This window comes from Chiloscyllium plagiosum, unplaced genomic scaffold (genome assembly GCF_037043375.1).
Source record: "Chiloscyllium plagiosum isolate Xiang-an unplaced genomic scaffold, Cpla_swu_hap1 HiC_scaffold_2, whole genome shotgun sequence".
In the NCBI taxonomy this organism is placed as follows: Eukaryota; Metazoa; Chordata; class Chondrichthyes; order Orectolobiformes; family Hemiscylliidae; genus Chiloscyllium; species Chiloscyllium plagiosum.
In genome coordinates, this window is record NW_028270140.1 from 136,974,488 (window position 1) to 136,990,428 (window position 15,941).

Below are 15,941 nucleotides of genomic sequence, written 5' to 3' on the forward strand. Positions count from 1 at the left end.
CGAGTTTCGTTTGCAAAAGCTATGTCCTCATGGGAGCATTTGCCATATGCAATCAGGGAACAAGGTAGCTTAAGGATTCTGCTCAGTAGGTAATGTTGATCTATGTTTGGAATTTTCTAGTCCAAAGCACAGCTCAGAAAGGAAACCAGTAGTCCCACACCCCCTCCCGTGGAACTTATTACTCGTGACTTATATCTATAGGAAATTGGGGGTGTCAATGAGGAACATGATTTTTAAAAGCCATCTCACGAGAAACAGGAAACTTTGTAATTTATTTTAGAACCGGTTAAGCAAATAAACCTTAAAATATGGCAAGAATCATGAGAAGCTAAGTCTGCTGAAGTGAAAGATTCAACAAAGGATCCTTTTGCTCTTGATTGTCACACTGAATGATGACAACTTGTCTTAGGATTGTTTCATTACCATTTTGGTGTTATTTCTGAGGCTGTCTGAAGAACTTTGATTGCTAAGCATCATGTGTGGTCTGGATTTATAAAAGTTGCTTGGTTAGCTCCCAAAACAGGATTGTTCTTTTAAGTTATTATTCATTGCCATACCATTCCTCAAATGTAATAGGCAAGGAAACTGTGCTTGGGATATTCTGGTTATTTACTTTATTACCTTTAGAGATCAGGGACGATTCATACTAAATCTTCCCTCAAGCAATGCTTCGTACAAAGGAAAACCCATGGATCATTCTTTCTGCTGATTTAAAGTTTGATAAAGTTGAATTATTTTTCTTGGCTACTTCTTACTAAATTAGTTGTCATCAATGTTTAAAACTTCCCTGCCTTAGCTTCGAATTAAAAAAGCTTACTGATTGCCATTGACACTTTGTTAGAGAACCCTGGTAGTTTTAGGTATCTGCTGTTGATGCCTGTGATTTTAAATTGTAGCAAGTCAGACAGAACATAGAAACATGTGATACTGGATAATCTGTATCCTTATTCAGTCAGTCTGATGTGCTTCTATCTCCTTAATTTAGAGTAAACAGAATTATACCAGTACTAAAGAATAGCTAACGTGTATATGCAAAAAGACCTATACCATGGTCACAACTTATCACATGGAAGTGGAGTCCAGGTTTGAAGGGTTTCAGATAAGATCTCCTCTCATGCTATCCTCTGTATTTATCCGGCTCAATAAAACCAATTGTTGTTCGTTCACAAGAGTTTCGATTACATGTTACAGTTTTACACTTTAGCAACATTGACTTGGAAGTGAGTACTCATAAGACCTTAGAGTGAGGCCCAACAATAGTTACAGTGCTCTGGGAAGAAACCAGAAGTCCAGCAATCTAAACCTAGAAATAGAGGAAAAGGCTTTTCTGAGAAGCAAACAGCAAAATAGGAAAGGCTGTGCTGAAGCTGTGAAGATATGGGACAGAGTCCATAGCAGGGTGTGTGATAATCAGCAGAGATAAATCAATTAACCACAGGGCATAACGTATTCCAGAAACAAAAATATAAACAGAGCTGGGAATAAATACTTACAAAATACACTGATGGCAAGTGCACAAAGGACCTGTCAAGTCAAAAACAGAAACTGCTGGAGAAACTCAGCATGTTTGTCAGTATTTGTGGAGAGAAAGCAGATTTAACACTCCAAATCCAATGTCACTTCTTTAGAACTGATAATAGCTAGGAACATGAGAATGAGTGAGTGAGAGAGAGGGAGAGAGAAGAGAGAGAGAGAACAAAGAGAAAAAAGAGAGCGAGAGAGAGAAAACACCAGTTAGGCAGTCAAAGGGATGAATGACAGCACGCTGAGAGAAAGAAAAGCTGATAATGGCACCCATTAGTAGGTGAAAATGGATTGGCTGTGCTGAAAGCAGCCCATGCCATGATAGGGGGTCTGTAAAGGACATATTGAGTGTTGTAAGGGCAAAGAGCCTGAGGAGCAAGGATTGGACATCCCTTGTGCAGAAACTTGCAGGATGAATTCTGCTACACAGAAATTCAGTTACACAGAAGGAAGATTAATTCCGAATTGTTTACTAGAAAGGATAAGTCAATCCTTTCAGATGCTATTGCTATCGTTAAGGCCAAGAATCCACAAACTTTCTTCAATCAAACATTTGGGTTAATGGAGCACTAGAGTCAGAATTCCATTGGGACCTGATAGATGCTTCACTTAGCTCCAATTGAAGAGAGACTACAGAGATCCTGTGCATGATTCTTAATTATTATGGTAATTTATTAAGCAGAACTTCTTGTCAAATGTTAAATCTTCATTGTTTAGCAGACACCAAAGATGTTGACCGTAACACACTGTATCACCCACACCTGCCCTAGCATGACAGGAAGGTGATGAAGACATTTCATTTCTTTCAAACAGAAACTGACAACAATAAGAAAGAATAATGCTAAAGAAGGTGGTGATTAGCCACCAGAGGGCATTTTGGACCTTGGTTTGCTCTTTCGCATATACACAGGGCAAAGAAATCCATCAATCAAGTTGTTCAAGTACTAGCATCTAAAAATTGTAACTTAGGATTCAGATGCACTATTCATGAGAACCCAAACGCCTCTTTTGAGGGTAGTCAGTTCGTTCTTCAGGAAGGTGATGAAGAAGCTAAGTTGTCCATTAATTTCACAGAATTTATCAGGAGATGCAGTAACAGCTATTGCAGCCGCAGTTAGTTGAAGTGGTTCCTGTCAGAGTAGAAAGATACACCATTGCTGGAAAGCAACAACAAAATCTTGTTTGAATTCAATCACTAATGAAAGCAATTCATGCTTCAAACATATATGTAGACAGTAAAATGACACAGATTCTGAGACATTTAGGATTATGGACTTAGAAGAAAGATCTCAAACAGCCAATAAACAAGTCTCAAAGCTTTGAAAGATATTTAAGACAGTTGAAGATTCAGGCTGGATGGATAATGCTACATGGTAGAAGGCAATTGTATGCAAGAAGTCTTTATAGTCATGCACTCAGAACATCAATATGTACAAGATATGGTTAGAGAAAACACTCATGATTCAGAAAAGGCCCATCATGGGGGTCATACAACAGCAAGTAACTCATTCAAGTCTTCTCCTTTGAATCAGTGTTTCTTCAATTGATCTTCACTGCTGCTATGTTCATGTCTTTACAAGAGAGCCATCCCAAGAGCCAATGACCGTCTGAAGGTGCCGATCCACTACACCAATTTCCTCTATGGAAATGATATGTGTTAGACATCCTCCAACAGAACAGTATACACTGTTGGAGATTATTTCCTCAAGCAAAAGATGTTTGTGAGGGTGGGAGGAGTAGAAGTGAAGTAAATAGTTGAATGATCATGATTATTCAGGCTATAGAAGGACTGACGTTTATCTTTTAATTTTATTTCTTTACTTTCGTAATTTATACTATGAAAAACTGTCATTTAGAAACTTTTAACTTTTTTCTTTATTTCCCTACTTTTGTACATAATCTGTTTTAGTACTGAAGATGTGTAACTCTAATTCTAACTCTAAAATAGTTAAATTAAAAAGTGCTATAATGATCTTAGGGCAATATATTCTTTAATTTCTTGTCCTCGAGGTGTAAAGGCTGATGTTGCAACAGTTTTTTCGATTGCCTTTTTCTGCCTAAATGATATCTTAGTGATCCACGTACATGGAACTTAAAATCTATTTGGACTTACACTCTTCCAAGCATTACCTGGATTAAAATAATGCTCTGATAATTTTTCTTGTTCCAGATGATTTACCTGCATAGATATCACATTTTTGCCCACACGCTTAATCTGCCAATTTCGTTTTGGCCATTTTATATTTTTATCTGGACATTCTCTCTTCTAAAATACTTGGATATAGGACTGTCCATTGTGCTCGAGAAGTCATGAATACTGGAGAGTCCACACATGCGGGCAGCGCCTTAACAAATTTCCTTCCAAATTCACCTACAAACACATTATCTTTATTTGCTGCAACTACAATCTAACTAATCTTCTAACTTGGCCAATAACTCGTCTGCAAAGCAATGCAGCTGATTCATATAAAATTTGCCTTATATTGACTATTTGTTTACTTTCACTGGGGGGTTTATTGAGGCATAACAGGCTTGATTCTACTATCAATCCAAATTCATCTTATCAGTGACCTACTCAGTCCCTATGACATCCCACTTGTCTGATGCTAGCCTGGCTCCACCAAACATTGTATCAGGACGTATATGCCATTGCAACTGAATACTCTGGAATCCCTGGTGCTGACACTACCAATGAGTATTGAGCACCTGGAAAAGCATTGGCATTCTGAAACTACCTGTGTGATTTCCAAGAGACCACGGCCTATAAGGAGAAATTGAAATGAAGGAATACCCACAGACGGGCTGGGAGAATCAAGGCTGGAGGTATGGAAGCAAAGGGCTTTATTGAAGTGGGGATAAGGATAGTGATGGGAAGGGGGTGGTTGGGGTTTGTGGCGCAGATAGCATATGCCAAATAGGGTGTAGGGATATACTGAAGGCATAGTAGGGGAATGTTAGTCACAGGGACCACTATGGGGTCTCCACAGAGAAAACACAAGATCAGATTAGACTAGATTAGATTACTTACAGTGTGGAAACAGGCCCTTCGGCACAACAAGTCCACACCGCCCCGCCGAAGCGCAACCCACCCATACCTCTACATGTACCCCTTACCTAACACTACGGGCAATTTAGCATGGCCAATTCACCTGACCCTGCACATCTTTTGGATTGTGGGAGGAAACCGGAGCACCCGGAGGAAACCCACGCAGACACGGGGGGAATGTGCAAACTCCACACAGTCAGACGTCTGAGGTGGGAATTGAACCCGGGTCTCTGGCGCTGTGAGGCAGCAGTGCTAACCACTGTGCCACCGTGCTGCCCATCAGTGTTGGCATCATTGACGTCTACTACCAGAGCTTGTGGGGCAGCTCGTCAGTGTGCTGAGTCTAGCCATGGGGCAGCTGGAAATGGGCAGTGGGGGTGGTGAGAGATGAAAGGGAGCATGGATGCTTGGAGCGGGGAAAGAATGTACTTGGTGAGCAGATGGGGCACATTGCTGACTGTTTTCACGATGAGCTGCAATCCCTAACATGATTAACCATTCTCTTGATGTGAAGGACTGAGACACTTAATGGTAAGCTCCTGGGGAGTGTTGCTGAACAAAGAGACCTTGGAGTGCAGGTTCATAGCTCCTTGAAAGTGGAGTCCCAGGTAGATAGGATAGTGAAGAAGGCATTTGGTATGCTTTCCTTTCTTGGTTGGAGTATTGAGTACAGGAGTTGGGAGGTCATGTTGCGATTGTATAGGACATTGGTTAGGTCACTTTTGGATTATTGCATGCAATTCTGGTCTCCGCCCTATCAGAAGGATGCTGTGAAACTGAAAGGGTTCAGAAAAGATTTACAAGGATGTTGCCAGGATTGGAGGATTTGAACTATAGGGAGAGGCTAAATAGGCTGGGGCTGTTTTCTCTGGAGTGTCAGAGGCTGAGGGGTGGCCTTATTGATGTTTATAAAATTAGGAGGGGCATGGATAGGGTGAACAGGCAAGGTCTTTTTCCTTGGTTGGGGGAGTCCAGAACTAGAGGGCATAGGGCGAGCGGGGAAATACTTAAAAGGGACCTGAGGGGCAGGTTTTCCACACAGAGGGTGGTGCGTTTATGGAATGAGCTGCCAAAGGAATGGTGGAGGCTAGAACAATTACAATATTTAAAAGGCATCTGGATGGGTATATGAATAGGAAAGGTTTGGAGGGATATGGGCCAAGTGCTGGCAAATGGGACTAGATTAGGTTAGGATATCTGGTCGGCATGGACGAGTTGGACCGAAGGGTCTGTTTCCATTCTGTGTATCTCTATGACTCCATGAGTCTAAATGCTACTAGCAACTGACTGTAAAAACAACCAGTTTTTATGGCTTCAGTGTCTGGTTGGACAAAAGTACGAGATCCATATTTGTTGGATGCTATGACATTGTAGTAGCAGAAACTCAAACATCTGTTTGCAAAGCACAGCAACATATAGTTTGCAATCATTTCATTACTCGGTTGCTATGCGTGCAATGTGAAGATGCTCAGTGGTCAGCTGCTGGAGTGAGCAGCAATGATGGCCAAAGCTGGCTGAAGGGGAATCAATATATCTTCCAGTTTCCAAGAATTCTGTGTGAGCCACATCCCCATCTATCATGTGAGGGTAATGATGGTGTACTGCACTGTGAAGGTGAGTCTTTTAAGTATACCTGGGGTAGATAGGGTGCCTGTAGGCACTCCCTTCTTGATTTCATGTGGTCGTCACTCAACGGGGGTGGGCCTTCACCATGCTGCTGCTGCTATGGTTGAGCCTAACCTCTCACTATGTGGTGAAGAGTGCTCAGCCCTCGTTTGCAGTGTATGTTACCAAATGACTGTTCTCAGATCTGTTGAAGTTGTTCACTCTTTCCGGTGCCAATTTAGGTAGTTTCCGCTGAGAGTCCTGGGCCCTGCCCACTGGAGACATGACAGTTACTGTGGCTGCCTTCCTGAGGGGCCAAAGGTGGATGCAGGAGGAGCAGGACCAGCAGCAAGCTCAGGACCAGCAGCAGGGCAGTGTGGAGGATATGGAGCACCCAGTGCAGATAGAGATCATAGAAACTAGGAGCAGGAGTAGGCCATTCAGCCCTTTGAGCCTGCTCCACCATTCAATATGATCATTGCTGATCAATACCCTGTCTTGCTTTCTCCCCATACTCTTTGATTCCTTTAGCCCTAAGAACAACATCTAACTTCTTGAAAGCATTTACTGTTTTGGCTTCAATTGCTTTCTGTGGCAGAGAATTCCACAGGCTCACCACTTTCTAGGTGAAGAAACTTCTTCCCATCTCAATTCTAAATGGCCTACCGTGTACATTTAGACTGTGACCCTTGGTTCCAATCTCCCTGGTCATCAGGAGCAACCTCCCTGCATTTACCCCATCCTATCCTGTTAGAATTGTATAGGTTTTTATAGCTGCTACCGCAGGTGCCCTCAGGATGTTTCAGAGCCAGAGGGTAATGAGAGATTTTTTAGGCCCCGACTCCATTTCCTGGGCATGAGGCTGAACTGCATCCCCTGAAAATGGGTTGGCGTGTACATTAACATCCAATATAATGGGCTGAACCTTGACTTATTTTGGAAAAGGGTCATTTACATTGAGTTTCATGGAGGGCTTCTCTCACGCATTTTCTCCTGCTCTCGTACCAAACCCATCTCACTAACTACCTAGCCCACCCCACCGGCACCCCTCTCATCCAGTGCAAGCCCAATTCCCCCCTCACCACAACCAGAATCATTGAGCACTGCTGGAATATCCAGGGATACCTTGAATCCCTGGCGCCAGCACCACCATCAAAGTGTCACCGTGGCAAGCACTGTTCTTCTGGAGCTGCCCTACATAGTTTGTGACATCTGCTCTGGACATCGTGCCCTGCTGGGGAAATCTTGGGCCATCCTCTTCTTCGAAGACAATGCCACGACACAAGGTGCTGCCCTTCTGGTTTACTAACTAAGTCAGTGTTGTCCGAAGTGTCTGGAAGAATTCTCAGCAATGTTGGAAGGAAGTGAGTGACTCGTCCACTCTGCCATGGTATGTGCCACCATTTTCTCTCTGCTATCTCAAACTCACTCTGTCCCTGCTACTGCATCCACCTCCCACCAAGGCTCATGTTGTGCCACCCTCATGCAGCATCTTCCCTCACTTGGCCGCATCCTCCGACCACTCTCTCCCCTTCATCTCACAAACCTCAAACCCTGCCTGGTCTCTGTTCTGTCAACTTGCTCACTTTGGAAGAGACTTTCGACTTCCCACACCCCTACCTCCTCCCCAATGGGAGATGATCCTGACCCTAATAAGTATAGGCTTCTGTCTGACCGGCCCCTGGTCTCTGGTCTGATATCAAAGGCTGCCCTAGACTTACTGTACCCCCCGCCCCCCTCTGAGAGACAGGTGCCTCCCTGCACTTTACTGAGGACCATTTTCTTTAGACATTGAGACATGGCTGTATGCTTATAGCACATGCTGTGTATTTGTCACTTAAACTGCTGGCACAAGGTGAAAGTGTGAGGGAGCAACGTACCATACAGCAAGGTGTTTACCTCCTTGACTGAGCATTGCTGACTATCAGGACAAGTTTCATTGCTTTGTGTCGGTGCTAAACTGCAAGACAATACAGCAGGACTTTAAACTGAGGCATCGCAGGCAAAGTGTAAATAAACAAGGCAATGCAAGACAGGGGTAGAATCCTTACAGTGTGGAAAGCAGTCCATTAAATCCATACTGACACTCTAAAGAGTATCCCACCCAGACCCACCCTATCCCTATATTTCCCATGGCTAACCCAACCTAGCCTGCACAATTCTGGACACTTTAGCAAGACCAATCCATCCTAACCTGGACGGTGGGAGGAAACCAGAACACGCAGAGGGAACTCACACAGACATGGGGACAATGTGCAAACTTTACACAGACTGTTGCTTGAGGGTGGGATCAAACTTGGTTGCCTGGTGCTGTGATGCAGCAGTGCTCACCATTGAGCCACTGTGCCGCCCCAGGATGTGTGAACATCTAGGTAGGCATGAGGTGAGTGTGTGCTAAGAGAGCAACCAAATAGCCCTGAGAGGCAGCCTGATGCAATCCATGAGCTGGGCTTGTGTCCCTGCCACAAAGTGTCCTTTCAATGATCTATGCTGGTGAACTCCAAGTGCAGCATTAATGGCAGGAGTGCATGGCAAGTGGATTGGACATCATGATTAAGCAAGACTGGCAAGTTTCATCGTTCAGCATCTCTGGAAGTGTGGTAGAATTGCTCAGTGCCCTGGAGTGTGCTCTGAAACATTGGCACTTTATGTCAAAGATGGAGCTTTGGAAGTGGAAGCAGTGAACTGGAATCTCCAGGTACCTGCTCTGTCTTTTGCGTTTGGGAATTCTTGCCATGTCATAGAGTCATAGAGATGTACAGCAAAGAAACAGACCTTTCAGGCCAACTCATCCATGCCAACCAGATATCCCAACCCAATCTAATCCCATTTGCCAGCACTTGGCCCATATCCCTCTAAACCCTTCCTATTCAGGTACCCATTCAGATGCCTTTTAAATGTTGTAATTGTACTAGCTTCCACCACTTCTTCTGGCAGCTCATTCCATACATGCACCACCCACTGCGTGAAAAAGTTGCCCCTTAGGTCCCTTTTATATCTTTCCCTTCTCGCACTAAACCTATGCCTTCTAGTTCTGGACTCCCCCACTCTGGGGAAGAAACTTTGTCTATTTATCCTATCCATTCCCCTCATGATTTTATAAACCTTTATAAGGTAACCCCTCAGCGGAGCTCCTATCTGGTGGATGTTGGAATGGATACCTGCATTTTAATGAGATGAGATCAGGTAGTGGTAATCCATGACAATCCCCAATGATAGGCCTCTCATCACGCACTGGAAAGAATGTAACTTCAACACGTGGACTCTGTTGGAAAATGTAACTTGTTGCTCCTAACATTGAGAAAGTGTTATTCTTGACTTCTCATGAGGTTTTCCCAAATTTCTTAACATAGCTTGTGTCACTCAGGACCTGGAAATATTTCACCCAATGGAACTCTATTCCAATTTTCTCACTAGTGTTCCCCTGAATAAATTGCTTCACAAAATGGAAATAATCAACATGTCCAAACTCCTGTCTCTGACTGTGAGAATCACTTAAAAGTGAAACTGAGTCAGAACCAGAATTGTCCCACGCACGTATACGCACACAGAATAATAAAATAATTGCCATTAATCACTCCAGTATAATTCCAGACCATTGAAGCAAATTTTGCAAGATCTTGCACAGAATGTTAGTTAATGGCAAACTTAGCTTCCTTGTGGAAGTATTCTTAATCAACATTATCTCAACAAGGGCTTTGTAAACCAACTCACTACAAGCCCAGCCATGCCATGAGTTTGTAGAAAGATAATTAACTGCCAAAACAAAAAACCTGTAGAAACATTTCAGCAAGCATTTTTCTTTTGGGCTCAGAGTATTCATGAAAACGTTTTCTTCCCATACGTTTTCTCTTGTCTTGTGAACACATAATGATGGGTTTCTTTAAATCAAAAGCCAACAATTTTGAGGCTGAAATCACTGGGTGTCAGGGGTGACCCTGTTAGGGGGAGGGGATGATGGGCATTGGGGAGGACATGATGCGTGAAATATGTGAGCTGCAGTCCATGAGCACAGTGGCAGAGTCAGATTGTATGGTGGCTTTGTGAGTGTGAAGTAACAGGGAGAAGATAATGGCACATACTCTTGTTGAAGACAGAAGATCATTAACATTCTTTCTGCATTGCTGTGTGCCCTTTTTAACCTGGCACACTGCACAGATCATAAAGCCATAAGACCATAAGACATAGGAGCAGAAATTAGGCATTCAGCCCATCGAGTCTGCTCCGCCATTCAATCATGGCTGATAAGTTTCTCAACCCCATTCTCCCACCTTCTTCCCATAACCTTTGATCCTCTTGATTCTCAAGAACCTATCTATCCCAGTCTTAAATATACTCAATGACCTGGCCTCTACAGCCTCTGTGGTAATGAATTCCATAGATTCACCACTCTCTGCTGAAGATGTTTCTCTTTATCTCCGTTCTAAAAGGTCTTCCCTTTACTCTAAGGCTGTGCCCTCGGGTTCTAGTCTCTCCTACCAATGGAAACATCTTCCCAACATCTACAGGCCATTCAGTATTCTGTATGTTTTAAATAGATCCCCCCACGTTCTTCTGAACTCCAACGAGTGTAGATCCAGAATCCTGAAACATCCCTCCTATGTTAAACTTTTCATTCCTGGGACCGTTCTCGTGAACCTCTGAACATGCTCCAGGGCCAATACATCCTTCCTCAGATATGGGGCCCAAAACCGCTGTCAATTCTCCAAATGCAGTCTGACCTGGACTTTATAGAGCCACAGATGTACATCCCTTCAAGACTCAGGCTGGTATCTCAGTCCAGGCTGATTAGGTGCCCTTCTTTGGCATCAAGACAGCATTGCCCTCCTTTCTACCCCCCCTGTGATATTAGATTTATTCACTATAATAACTGTATGCATTTACTTATTCATATTCACTCCTCTAATTCATTTCCTGCACTGCTTTACAATCATTATCACCCTGAAATGCTCTCTGAGAGGCACATAACAGCAGGTAACGGAGCTACAGCCAAAATTCTCAGTACTCCCCATTGGGCAATAGAGTTGATCATCATTAGACACTTAGCTGTGACCTGCACTCAATGATGCTGTGTTGTTACTGACAAAAACTCTCACTGTCACGATGATATTTCATAACCTCAGGCCACCAAAGGACATGTAGAACATTTTTTTTTTGAAAGGATAAACTGCCAAAAGATGATTGAGGATTTAATTTCACTGACTGTTGTTTGGAGAGGAATTCTGGAATATTACATCTAAAATGCCAAAGGAACTTCAAATAGCAACCCTTCCAAGTGAGAGCTTGAAATGCTTACAGATCATCCATGATCTTACTGAATAACAGAACAGACCCGAGGGGATGAATGGCCTACTCCTGTTTCTCTGTTCTTAGAAGAAAGGTAAGTCAAAACAAGCTCAAATATGATCTTTCAGTCGACAGAAATCCATCTCCTGTGAATTATGTCCAAACCTACAGACACATTTATGTGTTACTTTTTTGAGTACACACAAGGACAGTGGCTAAAAGCTAATTTCAGCCTGGTCTGTGTGTACTAGGGGTGAAGTAGTGTACTCTGAAGGACGCAGCTGAGAAAACCTTGACTCAGCTTTACTTTCCAGGTAAAAAGGAAGCAATATCTCTTTTTGCTGCTCGCTAGTCACAGTTGAAAGGAAACAGATTAGAAGAATTTCAGCTGACCTGCAAAGCCAAACATCTTAAAATCAACTGTTTGTCTATCAACAACAGTGATACTGAGCAATGCAATGGTCACAATGTTCCACTAGCTATACTTTACAAATAATCCAGATACGGATCAACATGTCTTTTCATTTTATCTTTTTTAGAACTTACATCTTGTGTCTAATTTGTGCACTTGTGGTATTATTATTTATTCTTGTGTTTAGTAACTAATAACCTCACATTAGTTAACTTATGAAAGCCCGATTAAACTATTTCCTTTCAAAACATAAATTAATTTGGTCTGGGCCTTTTTCAATAAACCTTACTGTAATCCATTGAGGATGCCAGTGAATAAAGAAAGAGAGAAAGCTAGTTCATTCCTCCTCACTGGAGTGAGACAATTTGGGGCAGCACTGTGGAACTATAACAAGATGGGGAAACATTGCCTGGGGACTGGTCTTAACAACACTTCTATCATTTTTTCCGTAAGTAAGCTTCAATAAGGATCTGAAACTTTAACTGATCACCTTGCAATGATCAGGAGGAAGTGTGGATACTAATGTTCTTTTGCGGTGATAAAGGCACCAGATAATTATGACTATGAGTTCGTTCATGCTGTGCCATAATGTCTTGTTTTCAACACCTTGATATCAAAATCTTTATTGAATTAAAAGATGATAAGAACTAGGAGCAGGAGGAGGCCACCTGGCCCTTCGAGCCTGCTCTGCCATTCAATAAGATCATGGTTGATCTTTTCATGGCCTCAGCTCCACTTACCCGTCCTCTCACCGTATCCCTTAATTCCTTTACTGTTCAAACAATTATCTGTCTTAGCTTTAAAAACATTCAGTGAAGAAGCCTCGACTATTTCACTGGGCGGGGAATTCCACACATTCCCGACTGTTTGGGTGAAGAAGATTCACCTCCATTCAGTCCTGAATCTGCTTCCTCTAATCTTGAGGTTATTCCTTCTTCTCCGAGTTACACCTGCCAGTGGAAGCATCTCCCCTGCTTCCATCTTATCTGTTCTCTTCACAATCTTATAAGTTTCTACAACATATTCCCTCCCGCCATTCCTGTAAATTCTATGAACATAATCCCAGTCTGCTCAGTTTCTCCTCATAAACCAACTCTCTCAACTCTGGAACCAACCTAGTGAACCTCCTCTACAACCCCTCCATGCCCCTACATCCTTTCTCAAGTAAGAGACCAAAACTGCATGCAGTACTTCAGGCCTCACCAGCAACCCATACAGCTGTAACATAACCTCCCTGCTTTTAAACTCCATCCCTTTAGCAATGGAGGACAGAATTCCATTTGCCTTCTTAGTTATGTGTTGCACCTGCAGACTAACTGTCTGTGATTCATGCACAAGGATATCCAGGTCCGTCTGCACAGCAGCATGCCTGCAATTTTTTACCTTTCAAATTATAGTCCATTTTATTGTTATTCCTACCAAAATGGATGACTTCACATTTATCAACTTTGTACTCCATTTGCCAGACCTTTGCCCTCTCAATTAAACTATCTTTATCCCTCTGCAAACTTTCAGAGGCCTCTGTACACTTTGCTCTACCACTCATCTTAGCAAACTATCCGTGGCCCCCAACTCGAAATCATCTGTATAAATTGTAAATAATTGCGGTTCTAATGGTCATCCCTGAGGCACAGCACTAGTCACTGATCACCAACCAGAAAAGCACTCATTTATCCCCACTCTTTACTTCCTGCTAATTTTTAGATTTTTTTAGATTAGATTAGATTAGATTAGATTAGATTAGATTAGATTAGATTACTTACAGTGTGGAAACAGGCCCTTCGGCCCAACAAGTCCACACCGCCCCGCCGAAGCGCCACCCACCCATACCCTTACGTTTACCCCTTACCTAACACTACGGGCAATTTAGCATGGCCAATTCACCTGACCTGCACATCTTTGGACTGTGGGAGGAAACCGGAGCACCCGGAGGAAACCCACGCAGACACAGGGAGAACGTGCAAACTCCACACAGTTAGTCGCCTGAGGCGGGAATTGAACTCGGGTCTCTGGCGCTGTGAGGCAGCAGTGCTAACCACTGTGCCACCGTGCCGCCCCGTGCTACTTGTAGTTCTGACCATCGTAGGATTAATGGCATCTGACCATCTATTTTCAAGTCAATCACAGATTTCCTAGGTATGCACTAGTTTTGTTGCCCTAGTCACTTAAACTGAAGAACAATGGTGCAGGTGAGCTTTTATCACGTGGTAGCTATGGGATTTAAGGCCCCAAATGGTTCTCAGTCCAACAGAATAATCAGTCCAGAGGTTTATTCTGTTTTTTCCTGGTACAGAGATTTTCAATTTGGCCACCCAGAGACCTGAGAATGTCTGAAAGCAACATTTTCAGGATCCATGCTCATTCTCAATGTGTTTGCAATTGCCTTTCCAAAAGGAATTTCCAAATTTTACAATGTAATTGACAAAGAGGACCAGAGGCACAAATAATGATTCAACTGTTCTCCTCAGAAAGGGATGTGGAAGCAAGTTTTCACTTAAGTCAAAGATGGCTCCAAAATCACTTGCTCCATAATAGAAGTTTGGAACAAAGTCAGCATGCTGCAATGGACTGTCTAATCAGATTTCTACAATCTTGCAGGGTTGTAGTGCATATCAATCAGCTGTCTGATTTACTAGGAGAACTTGGAGTGATCATACACCACAAAACATAGGAACAGAAGAGGGCCATCCAACCCATCAAGACTGCGCTGTCATTAATCTTACGACTCAAGGCAAATTTCTTTTTTCAAGACTGTAGGTGACACAATGGTCCCGCCTGGATAAGCAGTGAGAAGCTTACCAATGCTATCATTGTAAGTTGCACTGTTCCATTGAAACCTTCTAAACCTTGGCTCTGTCAATATGCGGCTGATTTCTCTGGTTGTGTGCTTTGCAAAGGAAATTAATTGTTACACTAGTGTGAGCTTTGCACCAGCATTTTTTGGGTTTACTCAGTATTTGTCGGAGGCAATCTTGCTGTATTCTGAAAAAAATGTCAGGCTTTCATTATCCACGCTAAAAAAATTGCAATGCTCTTGTTCTGTACTGCACAATACATTTCATACTCTGTGGTTTTCTATTTGTTTGAGCACAGTGAAAACGTTCCTTCCTGTTGCAAGCTTACTGTCCTGACATGCAAAATTCCTCATCAGATAAAAGCAGAAACAATATGCTTTTCAATGTAAGAATACTGTGGGTAGTCTGAGTGGTGGGCTCCCTTGATGATATCTACATTCCCAAACTTGGGGGAAAGATTTGAATAAAGGCAAACAATGGATTTCCTATGCGCTGGTGAAAACAATCATCCATTATTGGAACTTATCTTCAAATGTGGTCTGTATTGTTTCGGAAATAGATTTCATAATTGTTTTTGGCTTGTCTTGGTCACAGTTCTTGCTGCTTACAATCTATTACAGTTATATCTGCCTTGCCTACTTTCTACTCAGGTTTGACTGCTATGCAGAATATAAGCATTCTGGGATCTGCCCTGCACTTACAATGTGAGACATCAAAATACCCCTGAAACAACTCAAGTTGGCCTCGCGTGATGCTTCTTCTTTGGTGGTCCTTATCCTCTTTAATGATTCCACTGGCCAATCTACAATCAACATTTTCACCTCTTCTCCTTCAATGATGTGCCTTTCAATAATTAGTTGGCTAAGGGGATCTCATTGACTGACTGAAGTGCAACAGTAGATCATATATGAGGAGTACAAACTGAATATTGTTCTGTGCCCTATTTAAACCCTTGATAATGCTGGAATAAAACAAAGAATTGAGGACGGCGGAGATCTGAAACAACCAAAACAGAAATTTCTGGAGAAATTCAGCAGGCCTGGCAGCATCTTTGGAGGGAAAGCAGAGTTAGTGTTTCGAGTCCAGTATGTTTCTTCTGTTTTTATGTATTTTTCATAATGCTGGATATCTGTGAACAATGGCCATCCTTTCTCAAGATGAAGGGAGTGTAAGTTGTAGAGAGAAAAATTGATTCCCATAAGTACTTGCCTTTGGAGGGGTGAGATGTGATTCTACTGAGAGGCTACAGTCAATGGATTTTTCCAGGATATAT

At 42.7% G+C, this 15,941-nt stretch overlaps 1 long non-coding RNA gene across 1 annotated transcript in view; it reads left to right on the top strand.

Moving 5' to 3' along the window:
• Positions 1-15,342, top strand: part of LOC148151999 (uncharacterized) — a 55,924-nt gene extending 40,582 nt beyond the window's left edge. Inside the window, exon 4 of the long non-coding RNA XR_015759200.1 lies at positions 15,319-15,342. This is a non-coding gene — a long non-coding RNA (uncharacterized LOC148151999). The remainder of the gene's footprint in view (positions 1-15,318) is intronic.
• The last annotated feature ends 599 nt before the right edge of the window (positions 15,343-15,941 follow it).